The sequence below is a fragment of the Wasmannia auropunctata genome, unplaced genomic scaffold, assembly GCF_000956235.1.
Source record: "Wasmannia auropunctata unplaced genomic scaffold, wasmannia.A_1.0 LD335986.1, whole genome shotgun sequence".
Taxonomy (NCBI): domain Eukaryota; kingdom Metazoa; phylum Arthropoda; class Insecta; order Hymenoptera; family Formicidae; genus Wasmannia; species Wasmannia auropunctata.
The window spans coordinates 520,594-540,518 of NW_012026904.1; the positions used below are offsets into that span (position 1 = coordinate 520,594).

General features: G+C 35.1%; 1 protein-coding gene across 1 annotated transcript in view; it reads left to right on the plus strand.

The window, feature by feature from the left end:
- Positions 1 to 19,925, plus strand: part of LOC105454336 (uncoordinated protein 58) — a 211,738-nt gene that overhangs the window by 53,940 nt on the left and 137,873 nt on the right. Inside the window, exons 3-4 of the mRNA XM_011696899.1 lie at positions 7,260 to 7,297; positions 19,054 to 19,113. The gene's annotated coding sequence lies outside the window, so the exon portion shown is untranslated. The remainder of the gene's footprint in view (positions 1 to 7,259; positions 7,298 to 19,053; positions 19,114 to 19,925) is intronic.

The window sequence follows — 19,925 nt, forward strand, 5'->3', positions numbered from 1 at the left end:
GTCTCGATTTTGATTGATGCATCGCCCGAGAGATATCGATAATGTTGCCAACAATCGGACCATCACTTTCGCGGGAAGATGGAGGGATTAAGTGACACGGGTAATCGCTAATCAATTACAAGCGGCAATCATCGTGCGATTACCTGTGCCGTCAGACGCGAAATCGTTTTCATATAAATCACACGACAGCTTCACTTGTAAGGAAAGGTAGGAAATCTCGCTGGTGCGTTCCTAGAATCTCTGCATGTCCTGACTTAGAAGCCAGTTGATCTTCCTCTCTCTCTTTCTCACTCTCTATTTCCGTCTTCTTTCTGGCATCGCCGTTGCTAACAGAGCCGGAGAAGACCTAATGTTAAGCTTCTACCCATCCCTTTTCCTATCCTATCCCCTTCTCACTTACTGTGCATTGACGAGACGTCAAGACCAGATGGTACCTATACTAGTAGCTTCTCATCCTTAATTTTTGCCGACGAGACTTGGAAAGTCTTATGCTAGGGATTATCTTTCTTATTTTTCGAGTTTAGTACGTGTCATAAGCATTGCCGAGTTTTTTTTAAAGATTATCATCTTTTTATATACTATATTTGGTAATATACGTCATAATCATTTTGCGCGGCTTGTCTTGGCTGATTTTTATTTCGTGAATCTGAAGAATTTATATACCTAGGTATATATATATATATATACATATATATATATACAAAAATAGAGTAATATAATGCGTGTATATATGTATGTATGTGTGTGAATATATAATGTATATATATAAAACTCTATTCTTGCATATTCAGCAAAAAATATATAATAACAACGCGCGATAGTTAATTGCAGTTAATTTGAGATGAGTAGTGTCAGAATTTTGGTCTCGCCACGTATGAAGAGATAAAAGGATGAAATGTCGATAGATAAAAGGGAAACCGGCTTTGGTAATAGAAAACGCGGATAATGGCCGCTTGATAGCTCTTTTTTTCCTGTGCAATCATAGCGATCGATTAACGATTGCGCGTGTTGGTGTCTGGTTGTCGTTTCTAAAAGTGGAACGCCCCATAAATTTGTGTCTGTTGTGTGCTTCGATGGGGTATTCAATTTTCTCATTGATGCACGACCACGCCAGTTTTTCTCGCTGCGCGTCATCATTTTTATCTTTTGCTTTGCGTCTCATCGATTTCGCTTTCTCTTTTATTAAATAAGTTCATTCGTAGTAGTTTATAATTAAACTACACTTTATAATTAAATACCGAAATATTTCTGCACGTTTTTCCTTTATATCAGGCGTGGCTTGTACATTGCGATGCATTTTATTGAGATATCTTCGTTTCAGATAATTGAAGCTTATTTCATTTTTACTCTCCGCTAATGCTGTTTTTGCTCGCTCGTTCTAATATCGGAAAATTCTTTGAGATGTTCGAAACTTTTACTTTAACAGAAATTGAATTAACATCGATACTTCGAGATTATATAGAACTCAAATCAATCGAAGTTCTTCAGGCTGAAGTATTAACTGTCTATTTCAGTATTATTCTCCTTTTTTTATTGTATACTTTTAGCGAGCAAAGCAATCTAGAATAATATAAGACTAGCGAGGACAGCGACTCTGATTAAAGTGCAGTTTGACAGTGGTAATTTGTCGGGCATGACGCGTCCAGTGACAAATGTTCGCATCGATATGAACGCCTGGAGAATATCGTTTAGGGGACAGCAAGAAAACTTGACAGAACAGAAAAATGATAGTGCCGTGCCGGGTTAGAATAGCGGCTCAAAGAATAATGATCAGCAATTTGTTAGTTTACAGCTTACGCGAAGATCGACCCCTGATTTCCTTTTTATCTTCATATAAAAATACATTTTATCCCGATGCGACTTATAAGGTATTTTTTTGTAAAATATAAATAAAATAAATATAAATAAAATACGCGTATATAATTTTGTGTTTAATTTCTGTGATATTAAAATATTTTCATGTGCATATCCATTTTGCAGCAGAAAATGTTTTATGTTCAGAATTTAAACATTTGTTAATGGATTGTTCGAATATAAATGTATTAAATACATATATAGAGGATCTCTTGATTGTTGATAAATTTTAATGTAAATTAAGATAGTAAAATAGAAATCGTGAGTGCGCTGTGACTTTGTCGCATCTGATTAAAGAGAGATATATTTTTCTCGTAATGTCGGTGAAACTTTTCAGAATGATAAAGTCGCAGTTACAGTTTTGTTGCGCATAAATGCCGTCGCGCAGGTTTTATAAGAAGCAGAAGCAGGTGGAATAAATTTTCCAACGACTCGTGAATCCCTCAAAGAAAATTCTGTCGACGCGGCGATACTGTCTTAAATGAAGTCCTGAATATATTTCCCGAATTATGCTTAGACAAATATTATTATCGTCGTTGCAACAAAGGGGCCCGGGCTTCATTGTGTACCTTCATCCTACGCGCGAGGGTCCTTTCAGGAGGTCACGAGCAATTTCCCCTTTGCCCTCTCTAACTCGCGGACAAAAAAGCGATTTGCATCGTATAAAAGGGTGCCTGATGAAGGTACAAGGATCGAGGCTATTAGTGACAGTGGAAACAACTTAGTTTGCCTGGAATGGTAAGAAATATATAGCAATGTGAATAGAAATATACGGCGACAATTATACGATTGCGAAATGATGATTGTTTCGCGCTCGGTCACGTTAGAAGCGTTTCTCATCGCCGCGAGCGCGTACATTTCTTTTTCTTTTTTTTTTGTCAAAAATGTCGATGAAGTACGATGGCAAATGATATATTTTTATCGGCCGCAAGTTCTGGCGCCGGAAATGATCGGAAGTTTTGCAGGCGAGTCACGTGCGCAAGGATTTGTGATTTTGATCCTAATGTGCCCTACTCCTCCTGGGTGTAATAACTTCTGTCTCGTACAACTTGTCTGGCCCTTGGCGCAATACAACGGTCTCGTTTCAGTAACATTGCTAGACATTGGTCATGCATCTATTTCCGCGAAGTTTTAGAACTCCCCGCAACTTTCTGAGCTGTAGTTTGTCTTCCTTCGCTATTACAAGTTTTCCGGCTTCATTCTTCGAATCGCGCTTCAGCCCCGCTGTCGTTTTGTTTTATCGTCCTTGAATCATAAATCTCTCACCATTTCAATAATGTCGGATTTCTATTCTTATCCCTACGAAGGGATTTTATGCAAATCCGGTCGTTTTTATTCGTGATATTCACAAACGTCATTTATGTCTTAAATATTGCAACGCATTCCTTTTGTTATATTTCTATTGACCAAGCTTGATAACGACACTGCAAATTTAATTGTTTATTTGTCTCCACTGTGTTTATCGTGAACAATCATCGGTTTACACACGGTGACTTGATAAATGTTGCAAATGTTTGTACGGCGTCAACATTGAAGGGAATATATGGGCGAAGGAACGGCAAATTAAACGAACGCAGACGATGCGCTAATTGCGTTTTGCTAATTGCTTTCTTCATCGGGATGAATTATCGGAGTTCGTTCCTTCGATGGGCATTTTTCTCTGTCCGGCGATCGAGTTGGAAGAAAAATCTGCACGAAATACCTCATCAGCTTCTGAATAAATTTCTTATCGCACCTCTCTCGCTTTGAATTAAGTTCGAAGTTGAAAAAGTTCCCGATGAATTCTGTGCCTCGATGGACATGGTGATTTCATGCTGAGCGATTCATTAGCGACGCAGTGTAACGATTATGTCATTATTAGTAAAATTCTCCCTCGTTTCGCCGGACGCGCCACCGGAGAGAAATTCTCATGCACTCACTGGTCACGGGTGCACATTGAAAGTTTCATTTCCAAACGAAATACTCCGCAATAATCTAATGATAGAAGTTTCTTCTGTTGAACCCATGCACATACATTGATATGTAGGGAGTTGGAGTCGTCATTAACGGATCAAATTGGTTTCATTTGACGTACATTGCATTTCGTTATTTCGATTTCATTAGAACCATCGGTTGCGGACACGAATTGCCTTCATAATGATAAAATTTCAATTGTTTCGCGGAAACTTTTTAGAGATACCTTATTTTTACACGATTAATTATTATATCCTACGCATAATCCATCAATAATTTCAATTTATCGAAATGCTTTTTGACAATAAGATTTTTATATAATTTTTACGATAAAAATATTTTGAGATAAAACTTATCGAACGGTCAGTTGCATAGAGAAACGCGCAGAATGCTGGCTGACTGTATATACGCTTGCACTATTGCAATCGTTTTGTATACGTCTGACTATAACCGCTTCTTTGCTACTTGAAAGTCTGACATACACAGCCGCGATCTCCTAACTATGAAAAACGGTTCAAACTTGCATACCTCTTTAAAGTTTCGTGAAAGCAATTGAGAATTTCCAGGAAACTCTCGAGACGTGTATGAGGACGTATATAATTTTCGATTCCACGGACGAATTTTCCTTATTGAATTCAGAACATAACGCGTCCTGTGTATAGACTGTCGATATTTTGCATTATATCTTATACGATTAGAAGACGAAAGCGATTTCGGTTATGTAAACGTAAATAAATTGATTTATAAATAACTAGGCAAAAATATAAACAAGATATATTTACATTTGATATTTGCATTTTTAATAGGGAACATTCGTTCTTTCTGAAAATTTTTTAACATAATTTACGTAAAAGTTAGATATGAAAAAAGTTATGCATTCGTGTCTCTGAAATGGAAAGAGAGCTGTAACTTTGAATTAAAAAATGAAAAGGCATATAACTTTCTACGTTTTCCAATATTGTTCTCTCAAATCCCATAACTTATATTCAAGCTAGTTTTTCCCATTACGCGTATGGGACAGAAATTATGACCGTTTCTATATATGACAATAATTTTAAAAAATATACATATAAATAATATATATACACATATGTATATACTATTAATAATGTTAATATTGTAATTCATGATATACTAACAAATAGGTTTCAACTTCTTGATTTATTTTTTCTTATAAAATGTATCTAGTTACTGTAAAAAATCAAAATAAAAAAATTGGAAATATTTTTTATTTTATTTGTATTTTTTATTTCGCTTTTTTATAGTAACTAGATACATTTTGTAATAAAAAATAAATCAAGAATTTGAATCCTATTTATTATTCGGTAGCATATCGTAAGTTATAATATTAATATTACAATGACATATATACATATATTTATGAATATTACGTTAAATAAGGTTTATTAATTTATTACAAATATATTTCAAACATGCACTTTCAGATTCGATCTTTACAAAATCAATGTTCTTTTTCTTTTAGCTAGAAAAGACATTTGTCCCTATCTTCATTTTTTTTCGCTGAATAAGGTAAAAAAGAAGTTAAATAATGATTCGCGGAAGCTCACATAGCTTTTCATAATGGAGAAAAAATTGTAAAATAAAAGATACATGATGACTCATCTTCTTGCTTAAGAAAAAATAAATTATGCTAAATAAGACGGTTACAAAAATCTATATTTTATTTTTAATGTCATAATTATTTTCACACTATTCTTTTCGATCATATATTTTGTTTATATATATATATATATATATATATATATATATATATATATATATATTATCTTACTCAATATATTAGTTTCAGAAAGTACAATTTTGTTTATAATCGATATGACTGTTATTTTTACTCTATTGTGGGAAAATTAAATTCAGTCGCGAATCAGAGCAAAAAATTAATCCTTTACTCCTCTGAAAAATTTGTTTTTGAATAGCATGCCATATTTTTTTGCAATAGGCGGAGTTACCTTGTTTAGTCAGTTATTTTGTATCGATAAACTTTCGTTTCCACTCTTATCTCATTGTGCTGAATGAGCTAAAAGACTAAAGTGCAAAGTTACAAGAGCATACTTTTCCTTTCACTTAAGTATACATGGTATATATAACTGGCATTTTATCGGGTTGTATCTTAGATAGAATTTAAAATGTAATGCAATGATTGCGCGATAAAATTACATGTGATAAATTATATAATACGTAATTGGAAGCAAGATTATCTAATTGTGCTGAATGAGCTAAAAGACTAAAGTGCAAAGTTACAAGAGCATACTTTTCCTTTCACTTAAGTATACATAGTATATATATCTGGCATTTTATCGAGTTGTATCTTAGATAGAATTTAAGATGTAATGCAATGATTGCGCGATAAAATTACATGTGATAAATTATATAATATATAATTAGAAGCAAGATTAAATTTAGTTTCTCTATAAATAACGTTTATAACAAGAAGAAGTAGGGGAGGTTTCAATCATGCGATTCAATTACCTTTTGACATAGAATTTATGATTGAAACAAGAAGCGTTAATTTAAAATACAATATTCGACAGGTTAATGAAATGGGCTTCATAAAATTTTCGTGCGATTGTGTTATCGCTACACTCGTGATATTTTGACAACAATATACCGACGCTCTCACGGGAGTAAAATCAGGCGTACGGCTGCCTTCTGACGCATGACGGTGCGAATAGCGCGTTCGACAAAGTGCGAAAATCGATTTTCCAGGCTCGCGCGAATGAAAACTTCCGGTCTTTAAAGAGGCTCATTATTTCCCTGCCAGAAACGACCGGTCGTAGACCGACCGGCCTTTCCTCTTCACCCTCGCCGTTCCGCCGCCGCCGTGCCAGCTAGAGAATAGGATTTGGGGTGGAATCGGGGTGGACAAGATTGATAAATTATCGGCTTGAAAAATGCAAAACCGATGCGCGCACACCCACGGATTTCACCGACGCGCGCTCACACACGCGCGTTGGCGGTTGGTGTTGGTGTGACATATCGCACGAGTAAGCCCTTATACGATGAATTCAGGCGGATGCATGTTCTCCACATAAATTCCGACACGAAGCTACGTCGCCTGTCATACAGGATGCGCGGAAAAACTGCGGCCTGCGCCGAGAGTGTGTTCCTCACTTTTATGCCTCGTTGCAACGCGCCTCACGCGTTTAATCGCGTAATTAAAATAGTCTCATTTTGTAGACGACCAATTATATTATCGGCGCAAAATGAAAATTACGTTAATTTTGTTTATTTTCATCGCTCACTGCTTATTTATTTTGTAAATGGGAAAGCTTTGCAACCTCTAACCGCTTTGAAAATACATTACTATCGGGCAATTCGAAATAATAAATGTTTAGATGGGATAATGCGAGCTCTATAATGAGTACATTTATTATTGTGAGTACCTGTAATAATATTCATTAATTACTAACTAAATGTTTTTATCATTTCAGGAGGGAGAAACGAGTATCGCTGTGCATCTATTCATAAGGTTAGCATATGCAAATTGTTTAAATTAAAGTTGTATAATTATTACATAAAGATACGTGTTGCAGCGCGCCGCTTATTTCATTCTCTTTTAATATCCATATTTCGTTACAATTATCGTTATAAATATTATCTCTCGGACATGAGACGTAACGCATTGGGAAAATTGGAAAGCTGCTTTAAACTTCTGCATGATAAATTTCGCAACGGCATGAGAGAAATCTAATACGCGTGACATTCGAAATATATACAGTAACGTCTCTGGATATGCTCGCCGCGAGATTTTGATGCCTCGGGATTTGCGCGGTACAATTTTTTTACGCGCGGGATTTTTTTTGTCGAGCAATCCTCCAGGAGATATATGAAGCGATGTAATTCAATTTGCCGTGTGGCGCTTTTTTTTCGTGATTTGAATGTCGCGGTGAATTTTCTCTCTTGGCAGGCTTCGGTAATTCGCTTGTGAATTACGTATCGTAATGAGATTGGATGCGCGTTTGATCGGCCGTACTATCAATATATTAGTGACAGAGAAAAGAGAGAGAGGGGAGAGAGAGTAAAGGGAATGAGAAGAGAAGTAATAAAGGAGAGCTGTTATAGCGGCATGTAATTATTAATGGAGAATTATGTATAGCTACAAAGAGATAAATGCACTTGCAAAATTAATATGCGCCTGTTCTGCGCATATATTCGTGTTCATATAACTATGTATTTCTTCTAGAAACCGTATGATTGATTGGATTAAAGTTTTTAGTACATTATCTATGCTTTTAAGCAGGAGAGATTAGCTTCATAAAGCCGTCCAAGTTTTTAATTTTATTCCGAGTAAGAAAAAAAAAACTCGAGTGAGGTTATGTGATTCAACAGCCGAGATATAAATAATCATGGATTATTCTTGTTTTTACATGATTAATCATATCGTTGATTGCGTGCAATATCACGTATATTTGTAAAAATATGAGGTCAAAGGTTCAATAATTTGTAATACGATTTATATATCGAGCAAAATCCCTATCGTTAATGGGTGTTTATAATTTGTATAAATTGCACGGGAATTTATAATTGTATGTTTCACAGGAAATACTTCTGTTTAACATAATAAAAAAAATTAATTCTCATTTACGATATTTCTGACATATATGTAATAACATTTGTTTCCACGTCATAAATTAAAATAATGTTTTGTATAATTTATTTAATTAGTTTGAAAAGATATGATTGCATATCTATACGCAGTACGCACATATGTGTATACAAATTAAAAAAAGAAATTAAAAGCAATGTTTTATTATCATTAACATTAATTGTAAAATTATAATATATGCAACTTTACTATGATTGTACATATAACTGAATACATTTAAACAAGCACCTACTTACTTTTTTGGTACCGTATTGGTATGTTAAACAAACATTTAAGTTTTTAATTTTTTTAGTTGCATATATCTTTAAACAAGCACATTTGTTAATTAATAAATAGTTAATTTGACAGTAAACAGGAAAATTAATTTCATTTAAGTTTCACGATACGCGATATGATAATGTAATATTATAATGCCAAACAAAGAAAGCGTAGAATAATATAATACTAATATAATAGTTTTTTATTTAACAATAAATTATAAAGTTCTATACAAATACTGAGTACAGCTAATAATATACATATTTCTGGAATTATAGAATATGTATAAACTCTAATTTTTTTATCTGTTTCATTCTTTCTCTCTCCCTCTCTCTCTTTCTCTTAAATGTTAGACCTATTATTGATTAATAAGAAACACTTATTATCCGGATGTGATTTTGTTTCAATTTCTGAAGTGAATATTGATTGAACGTATGGATGCTTTGACGTATGCAAATAGTAGAAGTGCCATATCGAATATTTTTTTCACTCGCCATCATAAAGGGTAATATTGGCGTAGTACCGAAGGTACGTTTTAGTCGACGAATTCAATATCGCGGATTTTTATTGTTATTGTAAACAACAAGCCAGGCACATTGCTCTTGACGTACCGTGCTATGCTGGTTTCGATGAGGTATTCATTTAATATGCATTACGCTGCAGCGCTGCCTTGATAAGTGCTGATCTGGCTTAAGTCCTCTTTTACACGCCATCGTCGAGCTAAAACGAGAGAAATAAAATTAAAAAAAAAGATGCTAAAAAATTTATCATGGAAAAGTTAAAATGGTTAAAGTTCTTGTCCTGCTTGATATAGTTTCTATAGTTAGTTAACGGAGTTTTAAAGTGATTAAATTTTTTATATTTTCAATTTGCACAAAAAATATTTGGTTATTCTAGCAACAGATGTACTCAAAGCGAATGCAGTTCTTATTATTCTATATTTTTATGAAGCATTTTCATTAAAAGTAATTACATAATATTATAAATATTTAATAAAATCTTAATATTTGGTAAAGCAATTTTGAAGTTATCACGAAAGCAATAAAACTTATTGATTTTTAAATATCTTTTAATGTTTTTTTAGGTTTTTTTTTATATTATTGATTATTGTAGACATGTTTTTCTAAACTATCACTTCAAATATATCTTTTTTATTTGCACATTACTGAATTGTCTGAATTTAATTTGCAATATTGCCTTCATTAATGTTGCGTGTTTACAGTCCAGTACCAATTTACGAATCTTTTTCCAAATGGGTTATTTCGAACAGTAACAAGATTATTCAATATTTCATGAAAAATCGTGACCAAATGAATTTATCTACGCATATATATGAAATAACAATCATCGAACGATCGAAATATATTTGAACGGAATGGTTCCGATGCCTATGTGATTGCAACATTGTCATATGGTCAGTGTTTTATAATAGATTTTCACCAACTTGTAGCTGTTAATATATAATAAATATATAATTAAATATATTGAAATTATGTACTTTATTGGAAGCAAAATTGACTAATACAATGTATGAATTATGCACGTTTTATTATGAATATTATTATTTTATATATGTATATATATATATATATATATATATAAAATAATATTCATAATAAATATTCATTATATATATATATATATATACACAGAAAAAGAAAGAGAGATAAGATAATACAAAATTTTAAAAATATTTAAAATACTCACAGTTATGCATTAGCCATAAAACTTTGGAAACAATTTTAAATATTGAGGTATTTTTAAAGTTCCCAATTCTAAAATATCTCATTATTATATTGGAAAATGATAATCGATTTCTTTTGGTCCTACTTTCTGTAAATATATAAAAGTTATCTACTTAAGACTAACTAGTTACAAAAAGTAAACCGTGTCAGATTTTGGAAGGCACGGTTCAATGCGTTAAAGAACCAATTTTTAGTTTTTTTTTTTTTACCAGTGTCGATATGATCTAATCATTATAAAAAAGGAAATTGGGCAAAGGTATCGTAAGGATATAATAACAACTTTATGAATTGGCTGATTCGAATATTTAGAATTTGATGTAGTATCAAATTTTAGATTTGATAAAATATTTTATAAAAATATCTAAAAAATATTTCGGATTATAACATTTTTTAACATTCAATAAATTCTTGCACCTCAAATTTTACTTTTCTTTGCGTCAACTGAAGAGAACGGATATGCAGAATTTTTAAATAATAATAAGAGATTTGCAAATTATACGTTTAGTTCTATATCCAACAATTACTGTGAGTTATAGCTTCTGTGCTACGTGCGCCAATCTACAATTGACGAGTTAAACGCGCTAACGCGGTAATTCGATCTGTCTCTCCCATGACGGAATATCGGAAAACGGGAGAATACGTGAGTCAGTTCTGAATAACGCGGACAAATACGATTCTTTGTTGTTTCGTTATTTTATTCTGCGATTTTTTTAGCAATCACTTTCTGTTAGGCGCTATGCAGAAAATGTGTATATCTTACAAAAGGTGAGCGCGAATATCGACGCCGGATCCGTTTGTGCAATTAATACAGGACGCTACGGGACTGCAAATGAATCAGGCCTAATTGCATGATTCGATTTTCATCTGACGTCCTTCCCTCGTGCTCTCTAATAATACATACGCGCTATGCAGAGTGCGCGCTATAGCCATCTCCATTAAGCTGATGCTTATGACTTTAGAGATAGCATGTTAGAGCATAACTTTAGCGGATATTCAAAATTAGGTTTAATAGTTCTCACGATAACGATAAACTGTAATTTGTTAATCTCGTGGTACTTGTAGATTTGTCTTTTTTTTAACAGCTATGACGATAATAATTATCTCAATTGCAGTATATCATTATTGCAGTATATATAGTGTACTGCAAAAAGGATATATTAATTAAAGAAATACATTAATGTCTGAATAATAGTATAAATTATTATTGCGCGCGAAATATAAACAAAAAAGTTTATTAATGATTTAATAATTAATTAGATGTATATCACATATAGTCAAGTTAACTATAATAATGCTTATACATTCGCCTTGTCAGTTTCTTACTGTTTTCATTCTAGTTAGTTAGGAAGTTATAGTAAAGTGATATGGTACCGAGGTGATACTATATCTTCCTAGTAAAGGATCGTAAAGCCCTCATCAAGTATTATCCATCTTGCGTGCCGTCTTAATTTGACACCACGCAGCCACGCGGAACTGCCTCCTCAAATTGAGTATTCTCGTAAAGGAATGGAGAAGCGGGCGACGTGGGGTCGCGCCGAAAATGTGGATATTCTACCTCCCGAAGCCGTCCCTGGCACGGTCCCTCATTAAAATAGTTAAGCTCTATTAAGAAGCGGCTAGGTCCAGGGTGCTCTAAAGTAACACGTTCTATTGTACATCAGCCCCGCCGGTGGGACGGCTGATAATAACGGGTGGATATCATCTGGGAAGTTTAGCGTAACTGCAGCTGTGCGAGCTATATTACGTCAGCCTCGTTGATGGGCCCTTATGCCAGATTGCGGAGGGTGCTCGTTAAAGCCGCAAAAGTTTCCAAGTATTTAAATTTCGAACGCATAACGGGGTCTACGATTCTATGATAAAGTCTTAATGTTCAGCGTAAGTCAACGATTTCACAGACACTAGACATTTCGTCTCTCGATTCTCATTTCTCGGCGCATTAAAGTTATTTCCAAAGTTAGATTTCAAAGATATTTTTAGGCTAATGATATCGTTATTGCAAGTAGCACGTTGTGCGTAGCAAACGAGCAAATACGAACCGAACATGTGATTTAATCTGTGTGAAGTTGGTCACGACTACTGAAAATCCATTAACGACCATTACCACTCGTTTGGTAGTATTTGATAGTCCATTCTCGATGATTGGTAGTCAAAGTTGTGAATAATAATATGAAAAAAAGACATATGCGCGTGAAATTAGCCCCTCCTTTCGCAAAATATGGCTTTCCAGACTGCGTAAGTAATTATAACCGTAAGCATTCGTTTGGTGGTTGTTTACTAACGTTTGATGGTCCATTTCCGATGATTGATAGTCAAAACTATGATATAATACTAGCGCTCTGCGCGGTAGTAATTTTAACTCTTTAATGTTGCATACTTGCTATATTCACTTTTTGTACGTAGACCGATATTCATAGTTCTTATTTTAATATTGTCTTAAGATGCTAATACGGCTCTGTGATTGGCTAATAACATCTTAAGACGGCCTTTACGCAATCTAGAAAGTCATATTTTGCGAAAGGAGGGGCTAACTTCATAATACGCGCGTATGTCTTTTTTTCATATTATTATTTACAACTTTCACTATCAATCATCGAGAATGAACCACCAAATACTACCAAACGACCACCAATCCAGTGATAATGGTCGTTAGTGGATTTTCAGTAGTGGGGGGAGGGGGGCCAACTTTACACAGCTTGTGATTTACAACTGCTTCAATGGACTCGCATTCTTTTTGCGAGAAGTGTTGACGCGAATATAGATGCGACGAAGAGTATCTTTATTCTCGGACGCACGTGCAAGTCCAAAACTAAAAGAGCGTGCTTCAAAGACAATCTCTTGTGAAATGTCGCGATAAAACGACATTGATAAAAGCTCGCAAACAAAGTACTAGGGGACACCATGACCACATGCAGTTGTCTCCGGCACTTGGGGGCATCTCGAGAGAGTGTCACGTGCGCGTCCCAGCTCGTCTTCACCTGCAATTTCCGGATACTGTCACCGCTATCAACGAGCGAGATCTGCCACATAGCTATCTCCTCTTTGTGGCACGCAAACGCTATGACTTTTGTCGCATTAGCGGCTTACGAGCTGACGCGGACCATCTTGAAACGGTGCAGATACGCTGCCTTCACATATCTGATGCGATAAACCCGATTCCAATTTTGTGCACGTTCAATTTTGCGCGATCATGCAGTGCGAATAAAATAATTTTATACGACACGTATGCGCTTTCGAAATGCTGCGTTTTTATAATTAAATTTTAACATTTTTATAATTAAATTACTTTTTAATTCTGTTTTTATAATTCGTTTTTATAATTCTGCACAGATCTAATTCGTGTAGAAATATAAAATATAAGTTAATATAAAATTAAACTATTATAGTTTAAATATAACATTGTTTAAACATTTTTTGAGGGCGAGAGATAATAATAAATTACATAAAAGTTTGAAAATTGCGGATTTAAAACGCATTAATTTATTTACAACTGTTTTAATAAAAATATATACGGAAAAAATAATACCCGAAAATGTAAAAACATATAGGCATACAATTGTGTTTAAAAGGATGATTAATTCTCGTTGTTTTAACGGTTTTATATGCTCTACAATACCAACGTGTCTTTATAAAATATGTTGTTGGACTATGTTTTGCATCGTGTAGCGCATAACGTGTTGATATGCTAAGTGAAACTTTGTATGCGGTTTGCAAATCAACAGCGTGCCGCTGGTAGGTGGTTCTTGTTCGTTGGAGTTGCCGAGAACTTGGCGATCACGTCCTCGATGTTGTAAAGAATGTTTTATCTAGGATGGCAGTTTGACAAATAAGAGCATTGTTTATTGAAATGTCACGTATGAATACACATACGTTGTTTCTAAGTTTGTCATTCTAGCATTTAGGAATTGCACGTTATTCATATAGGTAAATTTATTTCTCCGATATATCAAAAAATGTTTATTATAATATTAATTATTATTATAATATAATTACTTAAAGTGACATTGCATTAGAAACAAGTTGTATAAAAGATAATTGATGTAGTTTGAATATTTTGCACGTCATTAATATATAAGTTTGTGAATTATATATATTACTGTCATAAACCCATAATCCGTTAACTCAAATTCTTAAAACTAGAATGATTGATTAAACATTAAACCGAAAACCTATATGTAGACAATACAATTATAGATCTTGTAAACGTCCTGTAAACGTCCTGTAAACAGAGGGGGAGAGGAGGAAGGGTTGGACCTTGCTATAACGCGTCGAAAACCCAAACAAGGGGTTGAAACAGTAAATTATACCTAGACCTTGTTTCAACTAAATTTAAAACTAGTTTTAACTAGTGAAATCGGATTTTAACAATTATAGATTTTGACACACACACACACACACACACACACATACACACACACACGCACACGCACACGCACACGCACACGCACACGCACACGCACACACGCACATGTATAGTGTAGAATAATCTATGTTAACATTTTATAATAATTTATATTATTAGAACGCTATGATTCATTGATATGTTGACGGAATATTCGACGCAGTAATTATAGACGTGCGATTTGACGCAATGTGATCACGCTTGTGGTGCGATTAACTGGTTAGCATGAAAATTACACGTACAAATGTATATGTATATATAATTTATAGTTAGATCAATGTTATCTATCACGCGATTTATTTATCTATTGTGCGGTCATTCCCACCGCAATGTGACTTCGATCGTTGCGAATTAGTTACCACCTATGAGATATAGGCATCGGTTATGCTATTAATATTGGGATAATTAATATATGAGTTTACAAATACACCGCACACATGCAAATGATAGATATATAGACGTACAGATATATGGATTAAATCTAAAATCCCCTCTGCCATTGTAGAAATCTTTTGTTCCGTACAACATGAATAATAATTGTATAATAACAGTAATCTCTAGATTTGCTGATATGAAGAATTGTATTTAATCCACACAAATACCTATACCTTCATGGAAATTATGTAACTACGGCATTGCAAAACTGTTGGTTTTGCGGAGTGCATGACCTTTCTAATGGCTTACAAACTTCCCTCCGTGAAAGATTTTAGAGCTTCTCTCCTATCTATTCATTCAACCCGTTCGGAGTCTTTTAACAAGGTACTTTCAAGGATTTCGTTAAATACTCAGACCTCAGAAACGCCCAAGTTTGTCCGTGCGGATGTTATTTCACGACCACTCTGCTGCAATCGTAGACTTGTTATTTTTGGGAATAAAGCTTTCACGATTTTTTTTCGATTTAGAAAATATTTCGGCATGCCAACTATCTAACTGACTGTCTCAATGTACATTTAATCTTCGGCGATGTGTTACCTTTTCATTCATTAGTATTTGAGGCTAATTGAACTACAATATGCAGAACATATCTGACTGGAAATAACGTATTTACAAAAAAACAATATAGAAAACATAAATGTATATAGGTACAGCTAAATAAATAATTAATTTTAACATTTATACGTATATATCATGAAGATTGATATTACAATAATTATTAGCAATAATTATAATGCAAAATAATTAGTAATTAATTCTTTACTAAGAATATCACAAAATGCAGTATATTCTAGCACATTTTATACTCACATATAAACGAGAATCTAATACAAGAGATTGTATTTTTTTCTATAATAATTGCCTTCGACTTTTTGATCGAACTCGGTAGACGGTAGACGTTTAATTGTCAAAATTTGGTTACTACGTGCGTACGTGGCTCTCGACCGTTTAATCCCGCGAACTGCGGATTCAGGTGTACAAATTCCGTTTACTGCGTGTGTGTATGAAAACGTGATTCACACAAACGAACTTACCCTCGCACGTGCCTGCGTACGTGTGCAAATTTGATCCACCCTTCAAGTTCAGTACGCGGTAGGCGTCAGACCGTGATCCTTTACAGGAAGATTATCTAGCGTAGGAAGTTCTAATTACTATCAAGGTTACGCCGACGAATAATCCGCGTGAGGGTGCAAAGTAACCGCCCTTAACTAAACCTCGTGTCGAAAAACACGGAGACATGAAATGCCGCGGGCTTGATTAAAAGGATGCGTCACAAAATGCTTTGAAACATTAAATATTGAATTCCATGTTGAGTTTCTATTTAAAATAAAAATTTACGAAATATTGGATATTAAAATATCATCGCAATTTACTTTATTGATTGGGCTTGATGATGAAAATTATTTCTCAATATTGTTATTTCATTAATAATTTCTAATTTGATATTTACTACATATTTTTTAAATGGCACTTTGCTTGGCGAAATGATACCAAGAATTAAATTTATAAGGAAAATTTAAAGCTAAATTGACGTATACAGTAAAGTATTTAAGTTTTCTCTCTGAAAAAGAATATTTCTCAAAAGAGTTGTATCGAGTATAACAATGGCTGGAATGTCAAGGTAAGCGATAGTTGCAGAGTAAGAAAATTGAAGTTCGACAAAGACGTTGAGAAGATCCGCGCTCTTACATTTATCGAGAAGGCATTATTGTATTCGTGTATAACAAAAAGAATAGTGATAAAAAAAAAAGTTTTTCTCGACTTACTTTTTAACAAACTTTCCTTAGCTATGGCATTTCTTTTTAGTACAAATTGACTGACGTATTAATGAAGGCTGGAAAACTTTGTAAACCTCCAAATAATAGCACTAATAATGTGAATGGCCGCATTCGCGCCGCTTAATGAGAATTAAGACGGTTTTAAACAAAGAGGCCTTTGTTATACTCCGCTACATTATTTCACGGTGCGTTGCAACATTGCTGAGCATTATTTAGCCATGTAACGTTACAAACGTGCCGCGCTGTTGCCGCGCGATATTATGGCGCTAAAGTTAGAGAAATTAATAGTGTGTCACAACTTTGGTTTAATCCTTGTGCTGTAAAAATGTGCAACTTTGTTAACTAAGCAATTAGCTCGCATATCCGAGTTTTATAATTCCGGGTGCATTTCACAGTCATATTAGAATACAATTTATTATATAAGCCGTGCATGTCCACCATCAATTAAGGTAGTTACGTACTCGTTCATATTTCGTCCCTATTTATTTTCTCTCTAACTATGATACGCGATGTAACGAAAAAAAAAGAAAAAATTATCGCACGGCTGCGGTACGTCGTAAAAATAAATTATTACCTCTTCATGTGTACTACCGGTTCTGCGCAGCCTCTGGAATTTAGCGCAACTTGAAAGTTGCAATATATATATATATATATATATATACCTGTCCGTACGTTATATAAATTAACGCGATACGCCATTATCGAGAACGTTAAAGGGGTATCTAAGGAAGCTTTGCGAGATTTTGTCGCGTGTGAGAAAGTATCGCCGATTACGCCCCCCTGGGTCGAGCGCGCCGTTATCGAGCGCTGGAACGCGGTCATAGTTACGCATATTAATTACGACGCAACGCAATAGAGAACGAGCCGTGCTGACGAATTCCACACGCGCATGCGACGCTAATGCATCGAGGCACGAGGGGCAAAGGGGGTGGCGAAACGAGAGGTGAGCGGGAGGGGGCGAGAAACTTGTCACACGCGTGTAAATAAGGCGTAATGTATGGGGCTTACCGTGAGGCCGCGGACCTGGGGATTATCCCCTGCGCAAGCCGCACGCACCCTTTCCCCATAAATGGAATGCAAAGTACATTCGGGCGTAAATCATGCGATAGAAACGGCCGGTAAACCATTGCTCGTGGCGCCGGCCGGCGCGAATCGAGAAGATTGTGACAATGATTCAACGCGGGTTTATGGCACTCCGTGTAATTAAGTCGTATCCGACGCGGGTATTACGCATGCAAACGCCGGTTGAATACGCGTTCACACATCGCTGCCGCTCGTGCGAATATAATGTAATCGGATCGCCCCGGAAAACTCCATTGTAAGTTTCTTCCTGCCTGTTGGTTTCCGTTTTGTTTTACTTTTTTCCTTTTTTTTTTATTTTCTTTCGTCGGTTCCCCGGTAACTTGACCCGCCACGTACGCAGCGGGGGTTAATTTTTCGTTGAATGCGAGAGAAATTACTACAGGCGCGTTATACGTGACGCAAATACGCGCCAATCTACGTCTTGTTCGCACTGTAAAACAAATATATCCAGATGTCAAAATAATTTTGTCCCACATGCTTCTTCATTTCTGTTCACGGCACGGATTTGTTGTATATTATTACAAATGACCGTTCTATTGTCACTGTTGCTGTTATACAAATTTCTTGAATTTATTTTATGCGACAGTACAACAATAATAAGAACTATGCGATTAATGAATGCGAATTAAAGAAGCGTATTCGATAGTTGAATTTCTGCAGATATTTTCATGTAAAATTATATTTTAAGAACGCCTTTTCTTTCTCGAGCCCGGGGACATTTTAGAATTCGATAAATTACAGCTGCTTTTTTATGCGAGACGTCGACGATATCGTATCAGACATTAAAGTCGGGCACGGTGAACGAAGCCGCGCCCGGATAAGTCTGCCTTACGGCTGATCCTTTTTTCATGCCACTACACTACCTTTATCTCTTCCTCTGTTAACTTACGTTCTCCTATCTTCTTTCTTTTTTTGTAACAGGTGGTGACGAACAGACTCGTGGGAACGGGCGCGGATACTCCCGTCGAAATTCGCTGAGAGGTAAGTGTACGCACAATTTTTAATTTCACGAACGTAACGAGGCCATAATTTATTATAAGGATCTCCGCTCGCAACCTAGAACTTTAAAGAGGGCATTAAAGTGGTTTCAAGTCGCCGCGTATCTCGAACGAATTACGTACACCGTGGAGTTTTTAAGAGCCGCGAGAGAGCATTTTTCGATGGGCACATGACGCGCTTCCTTCGCGTAAAACCTTTAAACTGTGTTATTAAATCTAGCGCTGTTCCGTAAAATATGACTTTTGCAGTAGTTGCAGTGAAACAAACTTGGACGCGGGAATAATATAACTCTTGGCGTTACTCACGCGTTCGTGAAGAAAATCTTTTACGTCTTTCACAACGCTTTTCACTTTGACGTTCTATACGTTGAGCAATGGATTTCTCATATATTATAAGGTTGTTCGCTCGGCTCCTTTTATCGTAAATTTAATTACATTTACGTACACGTCTTTTGGAAGTTATATTTGAAATTCCACCGGCGTCAACTTACGCTTGGACTCGTACATCTTCAAGTAGCCTTAAATATGCGTCAGTTACTACGAAATTTGTTACTCTTTGCCCGGTATCCTCGTAGTATATTTCCGCGATACGCGTTAGAAATTACAGTCTCATTAACGGAGTCGCATTTTAAATTTAAAATTTCCTTTTAGAATATACTCTTGACGTCGTTAAGGAAACGGGGGGGGGGGAAGCTAAAAAGTTCGACAAAGAGCCTAATGTACAGAACTTGAAGGAAAGAAGTAGATTCGCAGTGTGCGAAACTGTCTAGAAATTAACCTAGTTAAAAGTATACC